The following is a 27,236-nucleotide window of genomic DNA, read 5'->3' on the forward strand; positions in this document are numbered from 1 at the left end:
TGCCAAATTTTGGGCTCCCACAGAGCATCATATGCAGATACTACACTTGAGTGGGAAAACAAGCTAGGAAGCTGCAGTCAACCATTTTGTGCAAACCAGGAACTGTGGATAATGGCCTGCAAACACCCAGGAAGTGAAAGCCAACTTTAAATCATGGTTTCATATCTTAGCTTGTTTAGAAACCATTAACCATAGTTTCCTGATTCACACCTAACAGGAAGCTATACGTAACTGCAGCATCGTGGTTTGCTTCTCCACTCACGTGAAGTGAGTAGCAAAGTAAGAGCTCATGCATATCCTGATTTATTAAGCCAAATTTGATCATGTCAATGTGTTCATTGTAACACTGGAAGAAAATTATATATTACGTGTGGACTGTGTCTCAGAACATTAACATTGACAACCATGACAGAGCAGGCAGCCAAAGCCTATTTAAACGACCTTGACAGATTAGAGAACTGGGCCAAAACAAACAAGATGAATTTTAACAGGGAGAAATGTAAAGTATTGCACTTGGGCAAAAAAAAATGAGAGGCACAAATACAAGATGGGTGACACCTGGCTTGAGAGCAGTACATGTGAAAAGGATCTAGGAGTCTTGGTTGACCACATACTTGACATGAGCCAATAGTGTGACGCGGCAGCTAAAAAAGCCAATGCAATTCTGGGCTGCATCAATAGGAGTATAGCATCTAGATCAAGGGAAGTAATAGTGCCACTGTATTCTGCTCTGGTCAGACCTCACCTGGAGTACTGTGTCCAGTTCTGGGCACCACAGTTGAAGAAGGACACTGAGAAACTGAAACGTGTCCAGAGGAGGGCAACCAAAATGGTCAAAGGCCTGGAAACGATGCCTTATGAGGAACGGCTAAGGGAGCTGGGCATGTTTAGCCTGGAGAAGAGGAGGTTAAGGGGTGATATGATAGCCATGTTCAAATATATAAAAGGATGTCACATAGAGGAGGGAGAAAGGTTGTTTTCTGCTGCTCCAGAGAAGCGGACACGGAGCAATGGTTCCAAACTACAAGAAAGAAGATTCCACCTAAACATTAGGAAGAACTTCCTGACAGTAAGAGCTGTTCGACAGTGGAATTTGCTGCCAAGGAGTGTGGTGGAGTCTCCTTCTTTGGAGGTCTTTAAGCAGAGGCTTGACAACCATATGTCAGGAGTACTCTGATGGCGTTTCCTGCTTGGCAGGGGGTTGGACTCGATGGCCCTTGTGGTCTCTTCCAACTCTATGATTCTATGATTCTATGATTCTATAAACTAGAGGGAGATTATTTATATGCCTTGCTGCTCACCTCTTACTGCTTAACTTCCTGCTTGGCCTAAAATGCCAAGAGATAGCTTTGGCTTTAACAGAAGCATCATGGGAATTGTAGTCATCACCACAGGGAACTCTGCTGATTATCAGTGCCCACAGCTGCCCTCTATAGGCCTACAACCTCTTGTTTCTGTGTACAGTACTGGGAACAGTGTCCAAGGCAAAGGGAGGGCCGGGAGAAAAGAACAGCATTCCTTATTAACTTGAAGAGGAAGACAACATATGGCTAAATAAGAAACAGGTATTTCAACTGACAAACCTAAGCCTAAACATTATGTTGGACTGAGGAAAATACCCCGAGTCTGATTACAGGCCTACTCATTCACCTGCGTTTGCCTCAAGACTTCATATGACATTCAAGTCAGGGGATTTCTGCCAGTTCTGCCAGTATTTACCTTGAGGAATAGTGAGAGAGGGGATTGAAGAAGCTTAAGCTTTATTCCTTACCTCCAGCCTGAAGAAACAGGTACATACATACATATATATATATATATATATATATATATATATATATATATAAAAATGGGACATCGGTTATTATTTGAATGATCTGATTGGTGGTGTTGGGTTAGAGCTGTGCTACCCTGTTTTGTAGTGATTAGTCAGCATGCATGAACATGCTGCACATTCACAATAAACCACAATAAATGTTTGAAAGACCCTTTATAAATGAGATATGGAAACTCTCTCAGATTAAACCATTCTTTAGACTATCACAGTAATAATTGGATCCAAATAATTTGGGTCCCAAATAATTTAGACCCAAATATATGCAGGATATCAGAGACAACCCTTGTCCAAATTCCATGTTTAGGAGTAGTACATCACACGTATCTACAAAAAATAGGAGGCCTTTTCTATGATGGTGCCACAACTCTGAAATACCCTCCTGATTGTGGTCCTCCTGGACTTAAACTATTATATCTGGCACCAGATTAAAACCTGTTTATTTGCTCATGTATTTTAGATGGTGGTGTTTTTAGTTAGTTGAATGCTTTTATTCCTCTTAATTTTATTGTATCGCTGCTTGCGTTTTATATTTGTGTCCCACCCTGAAAAGTATTTTGGGGTATAGGTCAATTTATAATAATTTAAAATAAGTATATAGAACTGAGATGCTTTAAATTCTGTGCTCACAATGCACTTATGTGCTGTATTTTTAAATTGGTAGAACTGCTTGAAAGGAAATTTGTTAACGTGAAGTAATAAAAAGGCTACTTTACATTTCCATAGCTTCAAAATATTAGGAAAGATACATTTTCTTGAAATAACAAGTGGGGATTTGATACGAATTTTTTTAAGGAAAGATATCTGAAGGTTTATTAGCCTGACAATTTGATGCTACTCTTGGGGACTACACGATTCCTTGTCCATTCCTTGACACTCTGAAGTCCTTGTTGTGACATGGGCTACAGGGTCCTGGAAAGTGCATGCTTTGCATAAGTGTGACACCAGGTTTGATGTCTAGCATCTGCATTTTATTAATTTGGGAAGAATATATTGGTTTGATATTTTCAGCCATCAAATGGCAGTCAGAACCATTATAATGTGATAGGAAAATAAATGATAGCTTTGTTAAGATTTACTTGGTAAAAGACGTGCCCCATTGTTCTGAAGCCTCCTATAGCAGCTCAGCCCTTTATACTGTGCTTTCCCCCCTGCAGCCAGACATTTCTACTCCTTTCTTATTATGGTCTCTATGTTCTTCTGTATCTCCAGCAGAACTGAAGAACATGTTCTTCAGAGAGGTGGTTGTTGTTGTTTGATTCCCTGGTGGGCAGGGTTTAAGCGCTGTAAATCTCCCAACCATGCCTCTCTCATTAAATATCATTGCTTACAGCCTTTTATCCCATTGTAGAAATTGCCCTGTGAGAACTGGCAATAATGAGGATGGGGATAGATCAGTCAACATGTGTCCTAGATATCTTGTCTACATTTTGCGCTGTCATCATTCATGTTTCATCACAAATTCCACAGTGACAAGCTAAAAGGTTACCATTTAAAATGGTGATTAATGTAGTTGTGTTTGAAATTAGATCCAATGCAAATAATATGAACATAGATCTTATAAGTTGTTTCCAGTGCCTTTCTAAACTGGGGAACAAAGTGTGTTGCACATGTTCTTGGGTTAAAAGCTCAATGAGCATATGCTGGGGTTAATTATAATTCTCCCTATTTGAGATTACTAGGGAGGTGAGAGGGAAAAGGTTAGGAAACAACCACAGCTGACATTTATAAGCTTATCTTAATTAATATATCTTCTGTCCGGTGCATGAAATTACTTCCTCCTTTGCATGTGTCTGCATTAAAGCTATGTAGAGATCTGTGAGCAATAAGCGTATCTGTACTTTTAGACTATAGTAGCAATACTTCCTTGTTAGATAAAATTATTTCATATACTCAAAACTGAATATAAGGCATAAAATAAACAAGACACTTTGACTGTGGTACAGTGGTACCTCGGGTTAAGTACTTAATTCGTTCTGGAGGTCCGTACTTAACTGAAATTGTTCTTAACCTGAAGCACCACTTTAGCTAATGGGTCCTCCTGCTGCTGCCGCGCCACCGGAGCACGATTTCTGTTCTCATCCTAAAGCAAAGTTCTTAACCTGAAGCACTATTTCTGGGTTAGCGGAGTCTGTAACCTGAAGCGTATGTAACCTGAAGCGTATGTAACCTGAGGTACCACTGTATAAAAAAGCAAAAGAGACTAGCTAAAAATGTGAATGACAGGAATGACAGAAGACTAGAAAGTGATAGAATGAGGAACCCATGTGTTTTCTTAAGGTGTGAGACAGATCTCAATAACAGCTGGACTTTATATTTTCAAAAAATGGAGACGCCATTGTTTCCTTATCCCATAATTCTATGGGTGACCTGATAACTGCAGCACCTAACAGGGACTAGTTTATTGTTTACAATCTCCATCTTAAGACTGCATGTAAATACAGACCTCATGACTACAATATCCAACCTAATATTTGTATTTTTTTGTTTTTGATTCCTCATCCATCTCATCCCCTGCTTTGTGTACCATTTAGCCTGATGAAGAGTTCTGGGAAACTTTTAAGATTTCCTATTTTGTCATATTTTGGGTGGATCTTAATATGCATATAGCCCTCTTGTGGATTTTAATATTGGCTCTTATGGACCAATGCAGCTGTATTTCCTTTTTATGCAGCTTAAAAGTAACATCCAGCTACTGGAAATATTGGTTAGTGTCATATTGATTCAGGTAAAACTAATTGAGCTAGAAAACTGGATGTTCTTGGAAGAATAGGTGACCAGTAGGAAAGCAGACCATAACCCTTCTGATTCAGCCCTAGTGATAGAATTTTAGAGGAAGACAGTGTTCCTTTGACAAAATTACAATACAAGTCCTGCATGTATTCAAAACATATACCGAGCTAGATTAATATATGTATTAACATCAGCAATTAATTATTCGAAGGCATTACATTGCCTGCAACATTTGATACAACTGACAGAATGTAGCATACTGAATTAGCATATTGCAGTGTACTGCTATGGATGACCTATTTCTCTGTATCCTTTGAGAATTAAGATAGAGGAAGCTCTTGCAAGAGAATCCTTGACCTCAGCAGTTAGGCAGCAAGTCGATGGGTAGATGAAATACTGTAATCTCTATCAGGGCAGTGCAAGAGAACAGGGACGTTTGTCAGCGTGAAGCAACCTTTAATTTTCTGTTTGTATGACATTGACTCAGACTTGGCTCATGTTCTCCAGTATAAAACTTCATAATTATGAAGTGCACACAAAGCCACATTCATACAAATTACCAAGTTTCCACAAATTTTCTCACCATGGTTGCCTTGGCAAATGTCCCTTCTGCAAATATCTGTCTCCCAGTGATAATCTTGAAGCTGAGTGCAACAGGGATGAGCCTCCATTTTTCCTCCTGAGCTATGGACTAAGATGGAGGGCAGGGGGTTGTTCCTATCATGCTGGCGTCGAATGTCTGATGCCAAAGACAACACAAGGGAGGGATAAGCCCAGCCATAATTTCTGACCACTGCAAAATGAAAATATACATTCAAGTTCCTCTAACCTAGCAAGGCTGAGCTATTTAAAGGGCACATCTACTCCATACTGATTATATCAGCTAACCACCTGTTGTGAGGGGATTTTTTTACAGTATAGCAGTGAGCACAATAGTTATATATGATGATCTCTCGATTGGTTCCCATCTAAACAACTATAATTAGAACTGCAAATGCTGCCCGATGTGGTATATATCTAGCGCCAAAAAAAGTGACATCTGTGTATTGGAACCCACAGTGTGCAAGAACCAATCAAGCTGGATTTTCAAATTCACATTGTTTCTTCTTTTCATGATAGAGCACTGTGATAGCAGTTCTGGACACACACACACATGGTATACAGGAAAGTGAATGCTTTGGAAAAACTTGGGAATATTTTGGGGGGTTGCTGTTTAATATTTTCATACATGAGCTCAGCAGTACCTGCAACACACAATCTACAATAACTGTAATAAAGTGTTTGTAACAAAGCGTTTGCAAGCTTGGTGTAATGGAGGGGGTTGGTATTGCATGGTAACAAGATGACTTTTTTCTAATATGGTTTTTAAATGTGATATTTGGAAACCATGATTTCAGTTTTTAGGTATCTTATTTAATCCAACCATAATACAAACACTAACATTTGCTCAATCTACTTTATAAAATGTAGGATGAAGTTCTTACTTTATATACAGTATGTTAAAAGAAGGAAAGCGGGTCTCATGTTGGGTTTCAATCTGAGGTAAGAATGTGTGTATCTCCTCATGTGATAAAATGTGAGAATGCCTTTCCTGGATATTATACTTGAAGCATGAAAGCTAGATGCACAAATCTCTGCCAGATCCACTTTCTGCTGACTTGCCATAATGTTGAAAGCTCCTGAGAGTAAAAGGGAGATGTTTTAAACAGGAAAGGTTTTCCTTAAAGATGTAGGTAGGTAGCTGAACCTGAATAAAGTATCCTTCACTTTCAGTTCTGACTGAAAAAACTACTAAAGACTCTTTCTAGCTCTTTTAACATTGGAATCATCTTTAAAATTCAAATAAATTTTGGAAATAGAATGTGTTCTAAATAAAGCAAAAGTCATGAAGCAAATTCCTGCAGAAAATACAGAGAACAGATAAATAAAACACACATTTCTGCATATTTTCAGTTGAAAAATTATGATAACTGTAAAAGTGCTTACTATAAGAAACACAAATACTGTGAGTATGTCTGTGGAATTAAAACCTGAGATGGAGTTGTAGCATTATAGTAGATCACATATATTGCATGTAAAACTCCCAGGTTATTTCCCTGAGTTCTTCAGGTAGGACTGGGAAATATTCCTCTTGGATACCTGTTGCCAGCCAGTTTAGAAAATATTAGACTGAAGAAACGACACAAAATATGACAAGTTTTATAGAACATGGTTCAGCTTTATTTCCTGCACATGGAATGCAGCTTCCTATGAGATACACAATCACAAACATTGGAAGCATATAGTTTACAGCTCATGGTTAGTGATGATTGAGCTTAACCCATTTCAGATGACACAGTATTCCAAACCTTGGCTTAGCTCAGTGCAGTACAGGAGCAAAAGGACCAGGAAGAAGCAGAGTGCCATCCCAGTAAGCCACAGGTTGACTTACCATATTGTGTGAATGAGGCCATTATAGATCTTTGTCCAAAATACATTCTTAGCCTTCTGAAATTTTACTTTAGTGTTAAACTAGATGTATTTTCAAGGAATAAATGAGTAACAGTATATATCTTTTTCAGCGTATATATATTTCTCTTCTTAATTAATTGAACATTATAGTCTCAGAGTAGATAGTGAATGTTAAATTAAGATTCTCACTTAAGGCACTTACCTTATTTATTAATAACCTACAGAATGTTGATGCATTTTTTGAGAAAGACATTTAAAAGGAGGGGAAAGGCTTTTGTAGAAAGAAAGGGCCTTACACTTAGTCAAAAATAATTTTAAAACTAAAAAAATCCATGAGGGATGGTCCAGTAAGTCCCTAATGTATGCCTTAGTTGCATAAAACTCTTCATGTGTAGGTGGGTAACCGATGGGGAGATGGATAGATCAGGCAAGTTGCTTGTGTTCTTGAACGAAACATGGTAAAAAGCCTTCAAATTATTTCACAAAGTTAAAGAGTAGTTATCATCCAGATCACATAAAGCTAGTTTGTTTTTCTCGTGATAATTGGGAAGGGGACTGTCTTAAAGGTAATTATAAAATTTATAATTGGGTGACTTGTAAAGGCAAACTGAGAGTTTGTCTTCTGATCCCAGAACTGAACTAAACCCTGAACTCCATTGACATTTAGGCCCAGCTTGCAACAGACTTACCCATGCCATCCTCCCCACACTTTCCCACAATTTATATTTAAAATGTGAATGTTCCAGTGTTATCAACAGTAGATATTTCTCTTAAGTAGAATTCTATTGGTATATATTTTTTTCCTAAGTAAATTCAACTGACAAAATTCAATTTACTTGAGATAAAATTTGGATGGATTATCTGGAAAGCATTCTTAGAATGGTACTGATGTTGAATCACTCACTACTTCTTATACTACAATTGGTGCAAGCACTATATTCATATGAATGAGCTCATTTTGTATCTCTAAGTTATTACCAGAAGCAGGATTGTCCTTAGGGTGGTATTCAATTCTCTGATTCTTACTTTATATTTGTTCTGTATGTAATAGATAAGCACATCTAGTGCAAGAATATGTGCTTTACTTACTAGTATTTAATGATAGATAATTTAATCTTTGTACATACTCAACCAAATAGTATTCTCATTATTTATTGTACTATGAAACTGATTTTTTAAAGTTTACCCTAATGTAAATTACAGAAAAGCAGTGTATGGTACATGGATTTGGTTTTTTTTTCAGTGCTTTGATAACTAAGTCATCAGAGCTTTTTACATTTGAAAAAATCTATAATACTTAAATGTTGATCCCTTTTTTCTTTTCTAAGTCTGTATTTAAATCTGTTTTGTGGAAATAATAAATATAAGGGGTGAGGGGGGTAGATTTCCTCTACCAATCTGATTTAAATGGAAAGCAACAGCCAAGCTAGCATAAGCTATTATGGTAGACATATATAAAACTTGACAGCTTTGCTAAAATCCTCTTTCCTCTTCACTTTATATCTTTTCCCTTGTCTAACTGTAAACACCAGGACACTTGGGTAGCAATCCTGGATACAACAGGAAGTCCCATAAGAAAGAGTGCAAGTACAACTGAATGCAATTATTTTACTGTAGTGTGTAAAGTCCAGTGAACTCACATTTAATGGAGATTATGTTTCAAATCATATTCTGTGGTTGGATTATATATATAAATTATTAGTCTTCATTTCTAGAATGCTCACAAAATATCTGTCTTGTAATGGAAACAAAGCTTTGGACTACCAAATTACTTTTAACTTAAGCAGTTAACAAATTTATTTTTAATTTTCTGCTCAGATAAGGTCATACACATCTGTCCTATTGATTCTCATGGCCATTACAGCGACTTCTTGTCCTGTGTACCATGTTGAGGTATGAGGCTGGTAAAGGTGTGGCTGCCATCACTTTGAAGTTTGCAAGCAGTCTGTGTTGAAACCATTTTCAAACAGACTTCAAAGCTATGTTTCTCAGCACCCATCAGCTGCTTGGTGCTATGTAGTTTCAGGTGTTCGTTTGTTTTTTTTAAAAAAGTTACAATAGAATACCAGCTCATCTGCATTTTGTCCCTATGCTACCACCTTTGCTCTTAATTGTCATGTTGTCTGCATTGTCTGAACCAAGTTATCATCTGTTTGAAGGACTAGTTCCCACTTTTTGGTGATAAGGGCAAATGAGCATCTTCGCCTCGATGCCTTGGCTAAGAAGTCCTCAGTTTTCTAAACCAATCAAGGCAACACCCAATTGCTTATCGATTACTACTGAGAGCACTAAGCACTTACATAACCTTTCAGTTAGTACCAAAACAGACCAACCAAGAGTCATGTATCCCTCTATTCAGAAAATTACAGGCAACCTCTACCTTTTGTTCACCTTGAAATTTCCCTTTCAGTTTCCACTGTGCTTTTTTGTTTTTCGAAAGCAAAGTTGTTGGACTCCTAGATCAGTGATGATCTTCCTCTTCCATCCTCCCCACTCACTCACCTGGATGAAATCCCTAGTTGCCTATGGCAACTAGGTAACATGTTAAACATGATTAAAATCTTTCGCTCTTCTTCCATTCCTATTATTTCTTCTCTCTTTCTATCCACTTTACAGTTTATACCACTTTCCCTTCCCTTTTCCCCACTAACATTGAAGCATCACAGCATGTCTACTCTTGGCTTGTAGCCACCTCATCCTTCTCTTTATCCATATCTTTTTCTCCCTTCCTCTCTTCTGGGACAAGCCTTCAGTAATTTGCCTTACAGTGTGCCTTTTTTAACTTTAGCAATAAAACCTGTTTTTTTTCTGGAACAGCTCTATACTCATATCAGTTTCTCCCTCCCAGGTACCTAATGAGGGCATTCTGCTATCTAGACTTAGTTTCTCAAAGTTCCTCATGTGCTATGCCTGTGTGTTTGATTAAATGTATCTGGGCTACCTCTGCCAGCCTTACAGCAGCCTGTCCTCAGGCCCAGTACTGCCAGGGCTGTAGAGGATAGAGCTTCCCAGACACAAGACTAGAGCAATTCACCTACCATCATTGTGTTGCTCACTCCAGAACCTGGGAAATTTGGTTTCAGAAATGCATAGAAATGTGTGTCCCACACTAGAGTTGTAACAAACAAATATAAAAAATACATTTTAAGAATGCCTGGCTGGGGTTTGGAGATGTGAATGGCACAGTAAAGTCTAGCACATATATTTTAGCATAAGGTTTCATTGGTCAAAGTTCACTTAAATCACCAAATCACCTAAGTATCTGGATCCAGACTCATATACAACAATGTAGTGGTTAGTCTTTAAATGCCATAATTTGGTGTTTCTACTACAGCAAACAAATGTGGCAGATGCCTAGTGGGACCTTTGATTTCTTCTTGAACAGCACTCTCCAACTCCACCTGCTCTAAAAATAGGTTGGCTTGCAGCACAGAAGAGGTGGAAGAAAGCAACTGTGAATAAAACACATGAACATTGCTACTGACTGTGCAGGTGTAGTCATGTGGTTCTCTTGAGTGCAGATCTGATTTGTTTACCACTACACGCCATTTTATTTCAAAGTTTAGTTAATCCACTACAACTTTTGATTTAAGCAAACAAATGAGTCTTTTTATCTCAGAAGCTGCCTTTTTAGGGATACATTGAAACCCATGATGTGTCTGATGATATTATGCCTAGAGGAAAATATTTAGTGCCATCATCTCTGAAACGTTGGCACTAATAGTGAGCGAGTTCATAATATATGCAGGGGCATTGAGAGAAGAGATTTATTAGCTGCCATGTAAATAAGATGTGTCAACAGAACAGAACATTTAAATTGTGCAGTGTTTTCATGATGTAAAAAATACAGAGGTGAAGTGGGGGTTTAATTAAATATATACACAGAGGTTAAGCCAAGATGTTTAATCAAGGTGTTTGTTAAAGCAGGATATAATAATGTCACGATAATGTTGTACAATAGTATCATATTGCATGATTAAAAATAGAAAGGCATGGTAGCATCAAACATTGCCGTCACCTAGTGAATTGCTATGCTTTATGTAAAGGTATCAGAAGCTGCCTTAGGCAAAGTCAGATCATCGTTCCACGTGACTCTGTATTGTCCACTGCTGAGCAGTGGCTCTTCCTGGTTTCGGATATGGGTCTTTGCCAGGTGTCAGGGATTGAGGCTGGAACTGTCTGGATGCAAAGCATGTACTCAGCAATTGAGCTATCTTTCCCAATAGAAATGTAGTAGAGGACAGTTTAAGAAAACCAGCTTATTCCCTACAGCAATGCAATGGCCTTCAAAAAGCAATTAAGCTGCCTTCAGTAAACTGATATTCCTCCTCCAAGATCAATACTCAGCTGCTCTTCTTACAAAGCTGATATGAAAATTTAAGTAATCTCCACAATTTAGGAGCTGACAAGGTAAAGGATAGTTAACTAGAATTAACCCTGATAGCAAAGACATGTGACAGACCAACATTTCATAACTCCATTGTAAAAGTGCAAATTGCTAATATTCCTCCTTTGCAGAAGTGGCTTGGGGGTAAAAAAAAGTTGCTGTGGTGTTTTTTTAACTGATCTGAATAAGTAACAAATCATTTGCAGAAACCAGTGACATAGTCTATGCTTCATATTTAACGTGTACGTACCACCTTTTCAAGTGAGCAAGTATCAGTGCACTACATAATAGGAGAGCTAAGGATGTAATTGCTGCAATTGAAACTGAAGTTTGCTTCTGAGTGGAAGTTAATTTTTGTGCCTATTTTTAGTGAATAGTTTTTATTGTAAATAAGAGTTGGTAATCAGGCAAGTGATTTGTTGACACCGTTTTCATTTGTTATTGTATCATACAAGAAGTTTCTTTAATGTAGGACTATTTGATGGTACTCAGTCAATTATGGCTATGCATAAGAAGGAAGAATAAAAAAGTAAACCTCTAAATTTATGTGTCTAAAATAACCAGTTTGATTATTTTAGCTTCACTTATATCATGCTCATTTTTTATGGGTAAGGCTGCAGTCCTAACAGTAGTTAACTAGAAATAAGACCCATTGAATCCAATAGTACTTCTGAGTAGACATGGCTAGGATTCCATGGTAGAAAATTAATATTCAAATTCAACCACTGTTAAGATTTTATCTATTTACATTTTCCATTAACAGTTTAAAACAGTTTAAAAATCATGCATTCTCTTGAATTCACTTTTTTAAAAAAATGAAATGAAGCTGAAAGAGCAAATGTGCCCCCTGCCCCAATTCAATCAGATACAAACTCAGGAAGATACTGAACTATTTTAACCTTTAAGAAGAAGGAGCAGGGGGAGATTTATTGACAGGGTTCCAGAAAACCCTCTGCATGTATGTATGATACTTTTCTGCACACATGGTCTCTGTGTCCTTATGGCATGAGCCCCCAGAGAGCTCTTGATCTTCAAGAAAGTGAAGCATGTGGAGCACTGCACATGGTGGGGCTGGCTTAGTTATTTCCCTCTCTTTGGACAATAGGACCTTGACCTCATTTGTGAGTGATGAAGCTTCATGCCTTTTCTTTCTGTGTTATACACACACACACACACACACACACACACACACACATCTCCATCTCCATCTCCATCTCCATCTCCATCTCCTTCTCCATCTCCATCTCCATCTCCATCTCTATATCTATATCTATCTTTGTGGCCTTGCTGCCCCTGTACATAAAACCCACAAAATTACTATTGCTGTGCAGTATTCTGGAAAACGGGACATGGGTGGCGCTGTGGGTTAAACTACAGAGCCTAGGACTTGCTGATCAGAAGGTCGGCGGTTCGAATCCCTGCAACGGGGTGAGCTCCCGTTGCTTGGTCCCTGCTCCTGCCAACCTAGCAGTTCAAAAGCACGTCAAAGTTCAAGTAGATAAATAGGTACCGCTCCAGCGGGAAGGTAAATGGTGTTTCCATGCACTGCTCTGGTTCACCAGAAGCGTCTTAGTCATGCTGGCCACATGACCCGGAAGCTGTATGCTGGCTCCCTCGGCCAATAAAGCGAGATGAGCACTGCAACCCCAGAGTCGGTCACGACTAGACCAAATGGTCAGGGGTCCCTTTACCTTTTACTTTTATTCTGGAAAACAAAGATAAAGCACTGGCTCTGTGGACTGGCATTAGTGAGACTATTGAAATAAAAGTTAAAATTTTATTCAAGTGACACAACTTTGGTACTGCATAAAACGTAATCTGCAGGCATTATATGATAATATGCATTACTTCAAATGACATGTTTCTTTTTGGAAATGGCTACAGATTGTGATTAGCTGTTATTTTAGTTATAGAAGAAGAAACAAATAAATAAAATGCTTAAAATACAAAATTGTATTGTGGTTTTGTTGCCATCAGCAGAAATCAGTTTGATAGTAAACGTGGTTGTAGTTAACCAAACTACCTGCAGCTCAGTTAGCCAGTGAACTGAATTTTGTTGTATATTTTGTATTACAATTTGAATTGAAAATTGAATTGAATTGAATATGCGCCAGGTGCAATTTTTTGCTGTCTTGTTTTTAATTAAAGTAGAGTTCTGTGTTTGTGTGCAGTTTAAACAGTATGGGTGAAAAATGAGAAAATAAAGAAAATAAAAGAGAAATGTCTTGTGTTAATCATAAATAAAGGACAGTTGGCTGTTGCTTCTTAATTATCTGTTTCAATTCACTTTTGTGGAAGCCTTGTGTTTGAAACATGTAACTTCAATATGATTGTTATATGTATAAAATGCTTCCTAAATTTGCGAAATGTGTCTTAGTGGTTGTATATACTTGTGGTAGTTTGACATACGTAGTTATGATAAAGTGTTGTGCATATAGACTTGTCTTTCTTTTTAATTTTTTTTTTATTTTCAGCAAAATATGAACAAAGCATTAAGCATTCCCCAATTTCACTTGCTGGAACAGAAGTTTAATGTACTGTATCAGATTTTGTCATAAACCTTCATTAGTGCCAGTCATCAGAGTGCTTGTTCAAATATTTTATAAAGGGGTACCATATTTTGATAAAATTGTCCACATCAGATATATTGTTCAAGGCATGCATCCTTTTTGTCAGTTGTTCAGATAAGGCAGTTGTCCATACATTCTGTCTCCATTGAGTGACGTGTAGATGTTCAGCTCCTTTCGAGTTCTGTTCTGTGAGTAGACATAGACTTGTCATGTGGAGAACCTCTGGCTCTTGGGACTAATGACGTCTCCCAGGCTTCCCATTTGGCCTGCCAGGCCATTTTGGCCAATCCACATCCATATGCCACTCACCTGGCAGTATAAAATGGTGTCTTGAAGTCTCAACAATCAGCAGATTATCAATGCTTAAAATACCATATTACCTGATGCCATTGTGCTGGGTGATTGACAGGTGGACAGCCCCACTCACCTGCCAAATTTTGATTGTGTCAGATGGGGAGTTAAGGACCTGGTCCACTGGCTGGATCCAGTTCCCCACTCTTGCCTTATAATGATCAAACAGCTTTACTCTGTGCTCTATAGCAGATAAGAAAGACAATGTCTGTGGTTCACAACTGGCCAAACAAGTTCTTTTCTCCAGCACTCACATCTCTTTAATATTTAGATTCAATAATTTTAGGTCATTTAGTAGGACAGGCATTGTGTGTGCTTTTGTGTATCTTCCAGGGTGAATGTTTATCTAACTGAAATGTGTAATGTTTTTGCCATTTCCCTTAATAAAGTTCCTAATCAGTGGTATTGTATTTTTACTTGGACTTTATCCATTCATGTTATAAATGTAATAACAAATTTTCTAATCCTCTTTGAAGCCTCATATTATCTTATTTGAAGTGTTTTCTATAAGTCTGCAACGTTATAGGGAACAAGATCATTCTATAGCCTTTAGCCATATTCCCTTTTACTATGAACTTGTGAGCCTATTAAGGTTTCTTCTGGTCATTTGTTAGGTTTTGTTCTATTGTCTATTATAAAAGTGCTGCAGGAAGTGAGGCTGTTCTGATGAGCCTTTAGTTCTGGGGTCAGGCAATTCATGCAACAGACTTTTAAGGAGCATTACATTCCTTTGTAAGTGTTTGGGGTTTTTTAAAATGTGGAATAAAGTAAATAAAGCTCAAAACTCCTGAAGATGTTATGACAAGTTTTGTGAAAAAGAAAGGAAGAAAAGGGAGGGGTTAACCTTAGGGTAAATTCAAACTGGTAAAAACCAACCAATTGAAAAGTCAATCTCTGCTTTCAATTAAGCAGTTTTTAGGTCAGAAGAGACTGCTATATTATCAAGTGGTCTGCCCTTCTGAATATCAAAGTTATTTTCTATCAATAATACCTGCTTCAGTCTCAAAATGTCCACAAGGATATTCACCTTTTTATAGATTTAACTTGATGAAACATACAATTAGATCCTTTTTAAAAAAAATTACCTATGCCTTCACTGGCAACTTTTCTTAAACTGGGAAAAATAGGTTTCACACAGTGGTCTGTTGGGAGATGAGGACTGAACACAGACTATTTATCATCCTATGCACACTTATATGGGAGTAAGACCTGAACATAAGCCTCAGAAGGAGCAGCAGCATGTAGCAGACCCATTAGACTTAATCCAAACAGAGAAGATGCAATAGCAAGGAATATGTGCCATTCTTCTGAGAAGCAGCCATTGGTGCCTGGACTTTGTGAGAGAAAGCGAAAGAGCTGTGCTAGAGGAGGGAGATAGAATTGTAAAGGCATGTTTGAATGAGGAATGGAAACATCAGGTCCTAGCTCCCAGTGATTGATAGCTAGCTATATTGGGAGACATTAAAAAGGAGCTAGCCATGGGCAGAGGATCACCATTCAGAGGGTGGCAACCCTGAAGGAGTGACTCCAAAGGGAATATTCACAAGTAGCCATGTGTTCAGTATAATGGGCACAATTTTGTGGAACTCCCTTCCAGCTGGGGTCAGACAGCCCCCCATCTTGTTGAGCTCCCACAACTTACTGAATATTTTAAAAAAAAATATTCGATTGAACTCTGAGTTTATAGTTTTAACTTATTTGGAGTCGTATTGTATTGTGTCTCTTGTATGCTGCTTAGAGTTTACTCTGATTAAATGGTATACAAATTGTTGAAATAAATAAAGTAGCTTCTGTGACTAGAAGTGCAAACACCCAGCTTTGGCTGCTTCACCAGCTATGATCGTTCCTAGACTTGGCTAACCATGTCTCAAGCTTTATCACGTCCTGCCTGAACAACGGTAACATGCTATGCATTCAAGGACCACTTTTGAAGATAGTCTGGAGGCTGCAACCAGTGTACTAGGCTGGTAAGTGGGGAAGCCTGATGGCACCATGTTTTACCAGTCTGAAAACACTGCATTCATTGCCAGTAAGCTACCAGGCTCAATCCAAGGTATTAGTACTGGCATATGGATTCCTAAATGGCTTGGGATCCAAGTAGGTAAAGGAATGCCTTTCCCAAGATCAACCATGTCAGGCCCTACAATTGGCAAGTGAGCCCCTGTTGCTGCCACCTGGATTATGCCTGGTTAGTACCGACTCATGACGAGTCCTGCTCAGTAGTGGTTCCTTATTTGTGGAATGTCCTCCCTGATGAGGCTGCTTTGTCTCTTTCATTATTAGCTTTCAGGAGGCAATTTCAAACATTTTCATTTATCCTAGCATTGGATGGCAGAAATATACTGTTCCTGTCAAACTTGAAATTATCAGCTTTGAGAGTAGGTGATTATTTTACATGTCTTAAATGGTTTTAATTGTTTTAAATATGTTTTACTGGTGTTTTATCAGTTAGAATCATAGAATTGTAGAGTTGGGCGGGACCACATGGGTACCGTATTTTTCGCTCTATAAGACGCATCCGACCATAAGACACACCTAGTTTTTAGAGAAGGAAAACAAGAAACAAGAAAGCAACACAAAGCCTCTTGAGCGAAGAAGCAGGAGTGCTCCAGCTGTGCTCAAGAGGCTTTGCATGACTTTCGCTGAAGCCAGGAGAGCAAGAGGGATCGGTGCGCACCGATCCCTCTTGCTCTTCTGACTTCAGCGATAGCTGCGCAGCCTGCATTCGCTCCATAAGACGTACACACATTTCCCCTTACTTTTTAGGAGGGGGAAGTGCATCTTATAGAGCGAAAAATACGGTAATCTAGTTCAACCCCCTGCTATGCAGGAGTCTTTTTTCCAACGTGGTGCTTGAACCCATGACTCTGTGATTAAGAGTATCATGCTTTACCAACTGAGCTATCCCAGCATAGTGAAGAGCAGGTGTCCCTTCCTCTCAGAAGAAAGCCACACATTAAGTCATTTCTCCTTTTGGAGGATGGGTAGGAAATTTAAATAATAATAATAATAACCATAATGAGACTCATTTCCTCATATACATGCATATGATTGTATAGGTAGAATTCCTTAAGGAGACAGACCAGAGCAGCTAAAATGAGCCATTTACTCAATTCTAAGGCAAAACAAGAAGCTTCATGGAAGTCCATGAGCCTGGATCATCCTTCTGCCAGAAAGAATGATGGTCAGGGAATTTTAATGCTGATTTTAAAGATAGTTTTGAGTTTTTAAGTGTTGCTAGCTTTGTTAACCAAATTTTGAAAATTAATCTTGGTGGAATATAAGACAGTGGTTTAAATAATATACATAAAGAAATAAACACAAAAGCATGCAAGGAAACTGCTGCAGAGGTGTTTTAATTCCTCTTCTACCAGACTGCTGAAGAGCAGGGCCTAAGCACTGATGAAGCAGTCTTGTATAGAAACAACCAGAAATCATTAAAAATAGACTCTCAACTGAAGTATATGGTTCTACTTTTCTTGTTCATCGTGGTAGGGTCAAATGCAAACTGGTACTAAGTATCTTTAATTAAAATTCAGAATGACAGCACAATCCTATGTACATCTGTCAAAAGTGAGCTCCTCTCAGTGAGACATATTGCCAGATAAGTTAATACAGGATTGCAACCCAAAGCTGAGATACTTGAATCCTGTGGCTTTACAGAACCGCTGTAATCAAGAATGGCAACATGAGATTGTTGGATGTCTGCACTATCAGTCATAGAATGCAGTTATGAAGAAATATTAGCATGATGAGGTCTTCAGTTATCTGATAGTCTAACCTGCCCTTTCTCATCCTAGATAATATCTTGGCCCTTCTGGGAATCAGTGGTGACACACATAGCATTAATTTTACAAGACTGGCACACAGTCTATAGTTTTAAATATCCTTTCAGTATGTATATCATCATATACATTATACACAATGCCAATGCTTCCAAAACAAATATTTTGAAATTTCTAACACTTACAAAAATTCATTAGCAATCTAAACTGTAAAATCTCCACTAGTGTTTTTGAAAGTGAATTAATTCATGTATATAGTATGTCTGAATTAGTTTCAATAGCAGTTTATGATTTTTATAATTTAAGTCATTTATCAGGGCTGTACTGTAATTTTCCTCTTTTCTAGAATATATTTATATTGGATTTTTTTTTCCTTAATGCAGAAATTAGTTCTGGAGTACATTGACCACTTATACTTCTGTAACAAATGCTTGAAAGGTCATATGCACATATAGAAGAAAGGCTGAAGTATTTGTGCATTTAAAATGATTTTTCATATTTTCTATTAAGTCAAATTATGTGGATAAAATCTGTGGTTTCTAGAAATGACAGAGACATTTATAAAGCTTAATAGCTATGTTTGGTTCCTTATTGTAGTTGCATTGCTAAGGAAAACTTATAAAATGACTAATCTCTCAGTAAAGTGCCATTCACACTTACGGCATTGTGGGAATGATAATAATAGTCCTTGTAGGAACGAATAGAGCCTATTATTTGAAGTAAGCCAGTTACTTAAAAGATTGACAGTGTAAGGGGGATGTTGCCCTTGTAGACAATGCATGATGCTATGTTTGAATTTTAAGATCTTCTTTCTAACTTGAGTATGGAGTGAGATTATAACGTTGCTATCACTGATTAAGTAACAAGTTGCTGCAATGTTGTATTTCTTCCCAGTCTTCAAACTGGTAGCCACTAAAGCTATCCAGGCTTCAACAATACACTTAGCATGTTTAGTATGTTACTACTCTCTGGCAAATGTGATAAGCGGCTTTCCTTCCTCCCAACTCTAAAGCTGCATAATTGGGCTGGTGTCATTGATCTCTTCCACCATCCCAACTGCAAACTCAGGAGGAAAGTTGAAAATGGTTTGCCTGCTGTGTAGCCATGGTTCTTGAAGAGTCCAGGCCATGTTGGTATCTGTCTGTCTTCAGAGACAATGGAATGTGTCTCCAGTGGTGAAAGCAAACCACTGGGGAATCATAGTGCCTGCTGTGGCTGCAGACTGGTAACTTGTAACTGCTGCCTCCCACATTGTTTGCTGCATTAGCAACAACGAAGTGACCTCTCCAGGGCACAAGCCTGAGCAGTGTGTATGGAAGTCCTGGCCTACCCAGATGACAAGGCCCCACTCTCAGCCTTGCTGATGTGGCCTAAAGGAAGGCACAGCTATACATCTGGCACCAGTTTGGCTGCAGGAGTTTTCGGAAGGAGGCGTACAAAACACCATCCAAATGCCTTAGGAGCTCCACTCATGATTTGTGTAGGGTTTCCTCCTTAGCTTTTTCTTCTCCCAAAGATGTCCTGAAATGCAGTGGGTACAGATTTTTTCCTCAGGTTTTACTCCCAAAACCTTTCTCATGAATGAGTATAGCTGCAAGATAGCAGAGGTTTAGGTCAGAGTTTTCCTTGTAGATGGGTTACCTTCCCAGGTTGATGAGCCCCATCTGTCCCTCACTTCCCTCTACAGCACATGCACAAACCACCTTATTGACTGTTAGACCAAAAAAAAGCTCTGGCAGATTGAATGGACAAGACCAATCTTCACATGCAGGGGAAGTCCCTCACTGAGGGTTTGAGACGAATTGACTGTCCTCACCTGGATTAGATGACCAGTCAAAGTTGTTTCCTGGGGGTGTGGCCGCTGTCGTATGCTGACAGCTTTTAGGAGTCACAGGTGACAGCTGAGTGCAGGGTGGAGACCAAAGGTAAACAAACTACCTCAGAAGGAGCATGGTATGTCCTCCACCTATGGTACTACCCCTCCCCTAACACCCTGTGGCCAAGTAGAGTGAAAACAAGAAGTATGAAAGAATGATGAAAACGTTCATGCCACATTTCTCTATGGCAGGGTTCAGCAACCTTTTTCAGCTGTGGGCCGGTCCACTATTCCTCAGACCATGTGGTGGGCCGGACTATTATTTTTTGGGTGGGGGAAAAGAACAAATAACCCAGAGATGCATTTTAAATAAAAGCACTCATTCTACTCATGTAAAAACATGGGCCGGCTTGAGAAGGCGATTGGGCTGCATCCAGCCCCCGGGCCTTAGGTTTCCTACCCCTGCTCTATGGTATAGGGAAGATTGAGGGGCCACAGTGAACAGATAAACACAGTAAACAAGGAAAACTAGACTGAATCCCAATTTTGGAGCAGAGAAAAAAGGAAAATCCTAGTAAGTTCCACACAATACAGAACAAGCTAGTGGGAGAGTCAGCTTATATTACAAAAAAAGTGATCTTAGCTTTTAAAATAGGTGCAATGTAGACTTTGGTTTTTCAAGGATAGAAAGGTTAAGAGATTTTTTTTTAAGGTGAAAAAGACTCATTTGAAAGTTTTACCTTTCAATTCAGTTGAAAACCAGTTAAAAACTAGTCTACTTTATTCAAGCTAAAGTGCAAGTTACAGCGTAAAACTACAGGATAACGTGCACTTTAAAAAGTACTTTCAGTTCAGTATAATATCAGGTAAAAGCTAGTTAGTTTTTATTTTTTTTATTTAAAAAAAGTTTGTAAAAGGAAGCTTCAACAGGAAGGAAGGAATCTTCCAAAGGGAGTTAATTCCCCACTAACTTGACACTCATTGTCTACTCCACACTTAATCAAGACCCATTTTCTACTTCCTATCTTCAAGGAACTAAATTGACCTAAAAGTTATACTCTGCTCACCACCTTCTCCTGGTGCTTGTCTGGATCCAAAACAAAATATGTAGGAATAACACTCAAAATGAGAAGAATAATTGCAGGACAGCTGTATATGGCAGTGCTATACTATTAGACCATCATGAGCAGAAGAGTAGCTAATTTCGTTTCTGATTTCTTGGGTTTGGGACATAAATGATTATTTGTGTAAGTATACTCTATGCATGTGTTACAATTTTGTGTTGAAACGCATGGTACCATGTAGATGAGTCATGCTGTTGTTTTAAGTACCTAATTAAGGAATATGCAGTTTGTCTAGAAAAGTGTTCAAAACAAAAAAGTAGGTGTATAAGTAAGACACTTGCAGCATTAGCTTGCCGACCACTACCCACAGTAATCCACAATTGGGCATTATTGCCAGTTAAGTGTAGCATATCAGTCCTCCAGAAAATGCAAATGCATTCTTATATTCCTTTTAACCTAATTAAGCCACCCAAGACACATCATGATTTTATCTGGTTTGACAAAGAAACCTTTATGACTGAGGCACTACCAGCACCCGTAGTCACATTAGCACTCATTAGCATTACTTAAGATTTAGAGCTCACCACCAGACACACAAGCAGCTCTTTTTGTGCGCTACATAATCCTGCACTCATCACTCTGGGTAGGAAACTAAGATTCCCATGAGATGCTGGTGTATAGACCTTTCTCCCACTTTTGTTCTATAAAAAACCCTCCCTTGGGTAGGGATGAGAAATTCGGTTCAGTTTGTATTTTAATGTGAACCTACTTAATTTATATTTTCTGGAAAAAGTTCAGTTATTGCTGGTATAATCATCGTTTTACATCTGTAACAACATTAATATTTATCTTTGTCTTCTGTAACAAATGCATTGTATTTTATTCTAAATTTTGGCTTGCTGTCTGATTAAAGACTCGATACAGGTTCCTCCTGTGTACCTGCATTTTCCCGCACATGGAAACAGAAAATACTGTAGTAGACATGTGCAGCGCAATGCTCCATATATGAGAAAGTAAATGTAAACTCCTAGGCAGTTTGTAAAAAATGTGATAAAGATGAGCATGAACTGGGTAAACAACCTTGGCATGCATCACTATCTAATATATTTTTGGAAGGGATGTGTCACTTGAGTGGAGTGCAGACAAGACACTCCCATGCCCCATAGAGGCTTTTGCTGGTGGTTGTGTAGAATAAGCCTTCACACCGAAATGAAATGAATTGATGCTGTTGAACATGAAAGCCAGTCATAAGGTGGATGGCAGTTTCATGTGCACCCCTGCCATGTACTTTTTATACACAGCCATTTTTGCTTTGTATTTTAGTATTTATTGGCTGCTGAAAAAGACAAGTTCTGCTATTTAACTTCAGGGACTTTTGCGACAGAGCTACACCAATTTTATTCCACGTGAATATGTTGACTTCAGCAGAGTTACATCAGCATGAAACTTGCACAACAGAGGAATAAATCAACCCACAAGATAAGCAGTGTGACTGCTTTACTGTGTAATTGGCTGTAAGTTTGCATTAGTGTACCTGGGGTGCATCTTTTATGGAAAGACTGAAAAAATAATGGAGGCTGTCCTAGCTTTTATTACCTTTTAACTTTTTTTGCTCCCTTAACACAAGGCTGATGCAGCCGAGCAAATTCTAAGGAAGCTGTAACTTTCAACAGCTGCTCTGTTAAAACCTTATGTAGCGACATGGAATCTCTGTTGGAGGCCTTCACGTCACCCTGTTGCTTCATGAAGTATTTATTAAATTTACAAAATATGTTGAAGCAGCACATCACTAATTGATGAGATTTCTTTGGTTATCTTTTGTGTAGACTAGGGATATGGGGAAGATCATTTGTGATTCTGGAATAGTACTTGAGAAACAATAATTTAGAGAGATTATGCAGGGTATATTACATAATTTTTGCACATGACATTTCTTGCATTCTCTATATAAATTGTTACAAGCATTAGGCTGCAACCCTTCATCCAGTTCCATGATAGAAAGCCCCACTGAACTCCCTGAGTAAACATGCATAGATTTGAACTAAAAAACATGAGCTTTGGTCTCTGGAGTTAAGAACATAAGAAGAGTTGTGTTGGATCAGACCAAATGCATAGCATCCTGTTCTCAAAGTAGCCAACCTGATTTCTGTGGGAAGTCACAAGCATGACTCAACAGTGTTGAGTGTTCCCCAATTCCCAAGCAACTGGTATTTAGAGGCATATCATATCTGATACGGGCTGTAATTATAGTCATCATGATTAGTCGCCATTAAGATCTGTTGTCTAACCTCCTTTTTAAGCTCTCCAAGTTAGTGAGCATCACTACATTGTGTGGCAGTGAATTCCACTGAAAAAGTACTTTGTCTGTCTTGAATCTTCCAATATTCAACTTCACTATATGACCCTAGGTTCCTATATTATGGGACAGGAAGAAAAACATAATACTGTCCACATCATGTCACCCATTACTTGGCCTTTCCCCCACTTAACTAAAAAGCCCCAGATCTTGCAACTTTCCTCATAGCAATTGTTACTTCCTGGGATGATAATTTGGGTTACCCTGTTTTGCATCCTTCTTAGCTCTAAGATTGCTTAGGAATCTTGGCTTCTTTGTTTAGGCTGAAGTCTTTGCTGACTTATGTAGGAGTGAGGCCTACTGAACTCAGTGGTACTGACTTCTGAGTAGACATGTTTAGGATTGTGCTGTTGGGGTATATGTATACCTCCTTTAATAAAATCTTATCCGAGGACAATTTACATTACAATTTGAAATGCAATATAATAACTACTGTAATCACATATAAAAGAATAAGAATAAGAATAATATTCAAAATACTAAAACCATAAAATTGCTAGCAGTCAAGTATTTAAAATGACTTGAAAAAAAAGAAAAAATATCTTAAGCACAGAACTTGGGAGTGATCATGTCAACTGCCCAATCATCTCCATACAGGAAGACTAATGCTCTTACAGGCTGTAACTCATTTTAAATGAGAACTCCTTGATGGCTTCAAGGAATTCTTCAGATTCCATCAGCCTCTAGGGGGCAGCATATTAGTTCTTATCCACTTGCAGAACAAAATAGTTGATGCAAGTCTGAACCTCATCAGTAAACGTTTTGACCTGGGGCTAGACAAACCCTTCCATAATTTGTACATTATCCTCGTATCCTGCAGAAAACACCAGATCAGAGTATAAGCTACTATAAATATAGGATTGTTGATGCGTTGGACAACCCCGTGAAGATCTGAGCTACTTCAAATGGGGTAGCCTCAAATACTGAAGCCCCAAAGACAATAATCCTGAGTGTCTGTAATACTAGGTCAGAGACCAACTCAGACTGGGATGTGGTTGGACAGTACAGTGCATCAACAGAATCCAAAATCTGACACTAAAGCTAGATACAGACACTTGAATTCAGGACCTGGTTTTCTGGTGAGTGAGATAGAAATTTTGGGAAACTTCCTTGATCCTCCTAGGTTTCTCAGGTCAGTAAAGACAGCAGGTTTCAGTATGCTTTCTTAATCATCAAGTGGTCTGTGGTGTGGATGTATGTGTGGTCTTTCATTTGGACATTAAGTCTCCAAAGAATACACATTGTATTGCCATGTTTGTAACATCTTTCAAGGCTTTCCTGGAACTAGCGGCAGGGTTAGGCTGGGCTTCAAATCTGAAATGTAAAATGGGTCCTGATCATGAATACCAAGTTCCATTCATATAGTGTTTAAAGGACATAATGCCTTGTGGTGTGTTTCTTGGTCTTGTGAAACAGGAATGGGAGCCAACCTGAAATTCAGGCTTGAAAAATAAAGAGCAGTGTGTTTAAATGTATATATCAACAGTCTTGAAGCCCAAAATGGTTATGCATGTTCTCTATACCTTTGAAAATTGGTTCGTTTCAAATTGTCATTTGAACTCGTATCTGAGAACCAGAAAAATATATCCAATATCTTAATATTCATTAGAATAATCAAATTCCAACACTTTCAAACAAACTAAATGTGAAAATGAGCAAGGTGGGCCAAATATGTCATTTTGCTCAAGCAACAAATAGATTTGGATAATTAGGCATTTTTAGTTATTTCTATAGAACACATTGTTGAAATAATTAATTTGTAGGTGTGTTCTTTTGCTGGCCATCTGCAAAGGCTTTCACTATGTAGCTTGCATTTCCTCCCCATTTGATTAATTGTTTAAGAGTTAAGGATCATTATGTTTTAGAAAAGAGATGTTATTCCAGAAAACAGTTTTGTCTGAACAATGTAAACTTAATTACAGAACTAACTTCAAATGTTCTGATATTTTAAAGAGCATAGGGCATTCCATTTGCTCTTGACATTTCAACACATTTCAGACTTCTAAAGAGTTAACATTCAGTCTTAGCTTTGTGGATATATGCAGCAAGAGAGCAATACCTTCCACAGAATAATTAGAAGAGGTTATTGTTCTCCATTAGAAAATTCAGGCACTTAGATTTCATTCACTGACATTTCTTTGGCAAATAATCTCAGCCTCCTACCTGTTCTCTGTAGGCAAGTGATTAGCGGTGCTTATAAACAACGTTATATAAAATGTGGCTTAACTATATCTCTCTTGACTAGTAAGGAGATATATGAATCTTTGCTTCCATTGGATCAGACTTCACATTATTTGATTTTTTTAAAAAATTAAATCATTATTTATCTTAGGGATGGGCAATTGCCCTCCCATTTGCCTTCACAGAGCGTGAGATGTTTAGAATTCCTGAATGGGCTTTCCACGTGTGCTTTCATCCACACATTTTAAAATGTCATTTTCCTCCCACAACTGTCTCCAACACTCTTCAACTGTCTCCACCACTCTTCCGTTCTCCACTTTCCCCTGCTCCAGGGGAAGCCTTGTAATTAATGATAGCCATAGGTGACAAAGAATTCCATGCAGGTGAGTTTTCCAGTGAAGGAGGGACAGAGCACTTAGTCAGCCCTCTGCAGCCAACATAAAAACTAAGTCGGAGGGAGGAAAACCACCTCCTCTGCACCCAGCATAAAAATGTAGCAGGCTCTCCATCCTTCCTCTGGCAGCCCCCAGCAGATTAGTAGTGAGGGGGTTTTTATTTTATTTTTGCAGGCTAGTAACTCTTGAGGGATTATTTATAGGGTTGCACAATAGTCTCAAAGCTTATCTTGGGCAGGTGAAAGTGGCACAAAGGCCAGGGACAGTGACACAGTGACACATCACCTCACAAAAATTGGATACAAGAATGCTTGTTTGAGCGCCTCATTCAGTTTTTCAAAATGCTCTTTATCTGGCTCTAGGCCATATGTTAAGTGGGCCTGTATGAAATGGGTTGGTTTTTTTACCATTTGGATTAACATCCTGTGCTTAATTGGTATGAAAAATAAGAAGTGTGCTAAAAACAATATAGCTGTCAGAAAGTAAGCTTATAATAATTCCAGTGACAACAGGATTTTTCATTGATCACTCAATATATAAAGTTGTTCTGTATCCAAAAGTGAGATGATTTGACTGCCAGTTGACTTGAGCTTCTTCTTTCATTTATGCATCTTCTTTCAACATCCAACAAACAGCTGATCAGAAGTCAAAGGACTGTAGGAACTGGAGAAGCCCCACTATCATAATCCACCAATTGTTTGGGAGCAGGGGGAAACAGCAGTTTTCTCCCTATAGTTCTAAAATCTGGAAATATCTAAATTGCAGGCCCAACTAGGGGTGGAACACACAGGTACCAGAAATGGCCACAGAGGGTTGGCTAGGATGATAAAGGTGATGTGTGATACCAGGTATAGGCAGCAGAGAGTCATGGTGTCAGAACAAGGTTTGCAGCACCAGCAGTAGCTCCATGACAGCCACAGATGTTGCAAAGGATCATATATATCTGACTTGATGTCTGCCAGAGTTCCATCACAAAGTGTTACAAATTTGAATAACAATAATAAAAAGTCTGGCAATCCTATTCCTTTGTATCATACAAACTGTTACTGTGCAAGAAAAGTCATTACTGAGTTTGACTTTTGGGTGTGATCTGGAAGGAAACTAAGTTACTATAATCCCTCTAGAGGGAGCTTTGGGACATTACAAGAATCGTTGTAAGTGGAAAAATACTCGTGGAATTGAACAGGACTTTTTATCTCCTGGGAAAGCTGCAAAAATGAAACATTATTTTGTCTACAGAAGTCTCTACACTAAAGGAGACAATAGATATATCTATTGAAGAACGGAAGGAACTTGACGCAAGTTTTTGTTCCTGA

At 38.4% G+C, this 27,236-nt stretch overlaps 1 protein-coding gene across 16 annotated transcripts in view; it reads left to right on the forward strand.

Annotated features, from left to right (window-relative positions):
• Nucleotides 1-27,236, forward strand: part of TENM2 (teneurin transmembrane protein 2) — a 782,612-nt gene that overhangs the window by 256,960 nt on the left and 498,416 nt on the right. For 2 of the 16 annotated variants that reach the window (XM_081845764.1, XM_081845766.1), the window contains exon 1: nucleotides 1,419-1,790. The exons of 12 other annotated variants lie outside the window; for them this stretch is intronic. The gene's annotated coding sequence lies outside the window, so the exon portion shown is untranslated. Of the gene's footprint in view, nucleotides 1-1,418; nucleotides 1,791-27,236 lie in introns of those variants that run through there. 2 more of the 16 variants (XM_081845768.1, XM_081845769.1) reach the window with 2 other exon arrangements.

This window comes from Podarcis erhardii (assembly GCF_964252035.2).
Source record: "Podarcis erhardii genome assembly, chromosome: 2".
NCBI classification, from domain to species: Eukaryota; Metazoa; Chordata; class Lepidosauria; order Squamata; family Lacertidae; genus Podarcis; species Podarcis erhardii.